We start from the raw sequence: 1,479 nt of genomic DNA, 5'->3' as shown, positions 1-1,479 counted from the left end.
TAGATAAATATACCCAATATCAATGTCCTGAATTTTCTAGTCAATTCAGTAAGACAAATAAAGGTTTCTCCGATATATTAAGATGTAATTACTGGAAAGGAGGAGACAATATTATTTGTAGAAAATGCTGCTGGAAGAACTGACTAATGCAACATTCCATGGATGCAATTTGGCATTACAGAAAAAAAAAAAAAAAAAAAAAAACTTAAAATATACATTTCCTTTCATGCAATGATTCTAGTTCAAGAAATCTACTTAAGGTAAATCACCAGAGATGTAAACAAATATTTGTTTAAAAGATGTTCATTATGGCTTTTTTTTTTTTAAAGTAAGAGTGCTCACCTCAGTAGAACATATACTAAAATTGAAATGATATAGAGTAGATGAGCATGACTCCTTTGCAAAGATGATGTGCAAATTTGTGAAGTGTTTTATATTTTTAACCCAAAGAGGAGTTCACCTATTTACATAATAATCAAACTATCAAAGACAAACGAAAAAAAAAATTTTTAGAGCAGCAAGAGATAAGAAATACATCACACACAAAGGAGTTGCAATACAACTCCTTTGCAATACAACTATCAGCACGCTTCTCAACAGAAATCCTGCAGGCCAGGAGAGAGTGGGATGATACATTCAATGTTCTGAAGGAAAAGCTGCCAACCAAGTATGCTTTACCCAGCAAAGTTATCTTTCAGAATAGAAAGAGAAATAAAAACTTTCCCAGGCAAACAAAAATGAAGGGAGTTTATCACCACTATGCCTACCTTACAAGAATTGCTAAAGGAAATTCTTTAACTGAAACAAAAGACTGCTAATTAATAATAAAAAACTTACAAAAACATGGAACTCAATGGTATAAGTAATACAAAGCAATATTCAGAGTAAGCTCAGACTATAATGATAGTGTGTAATTTTATCGCCAGTACCAAAGTTAAAGAACAAAATTATTAATAACAACTATTGCTAAAATAAATTGTCAAGGATACATATTACAAAATGATGTAAATTTGACATCAAAAACATAAAATGGGGTTGTCCAAAGAATCTTGAGATCAAGATGGCAGAATAGATGGTCCCCAGCATCACTCTGCCCCACAATCAACCAATTTACAACTATTAAAAAGAAAAGACTGCCAACCTGGGACCACTGGAGCTTGGGGAAAAAGGAGGAGAGAACTGAGGTGTTCATGAAGGTGAAAGAAGCCATAGCAAGAGGAAGAAGAAACCACTCCAACTGTTCCAAGCCCTGGCAGGAAGAAGCTGCAGCATACCAGTGCAAGAGCCAGCAAAAGATACAGCTGAAATTGCCTGGAGTCTGCAGGGGAAAAGAGTGCCTCAGAGCACACCACACCATCCCCAAGGCCAGATCATTGATGGGGTTCCTGTGGACCCACATAAGAATGAGAGGCTGCAGCTGAATGAAGAAAGGAACCCCTCAGAGGCTAGAGAGTCATTGTGACAGACCCATGCACTGCC

The 1,479-nt window shown here is 36.2% G+C and overlaps 1 non-coding gene across 1 annotated transcript; it reads left to right on the top strand.

Annotated features, from left to right (window-relative positions):
• The first annotated feature begins 334 nt into the window (after nt 1-334).
• LOC134379344 (U6 spliceosomal RNA) lies at nt 335-441 on the top strand. The gene has a single exon (XR_010023746.1). It is a non-coding gene; the product is annotated as a U6 spliceosomal RNA (small nuclear RNA).
• The last annotated feature ends 1,038 nt before the right edge of the window (nt 442-1,479 follow it).

This window comes from Cynocephalus volans, chromosome 5 (assembly GCF_027409185.1).
Source record: "Cynocephalus volans isolate mCynVol1 chromosome 5, mCynVol1.pri, whole genome shotgun sequence".
NCBI lineage: Eukaryota > Metazoa > Chordata > Mammalia > Dermoptera > Cynocephalidae > Cynocephalus > Cynocephalus volans.
Note: the sequence above shows the minus strand (reverse complement) of the source record. Positions and strands in the feature narration are given on the sequence as shown.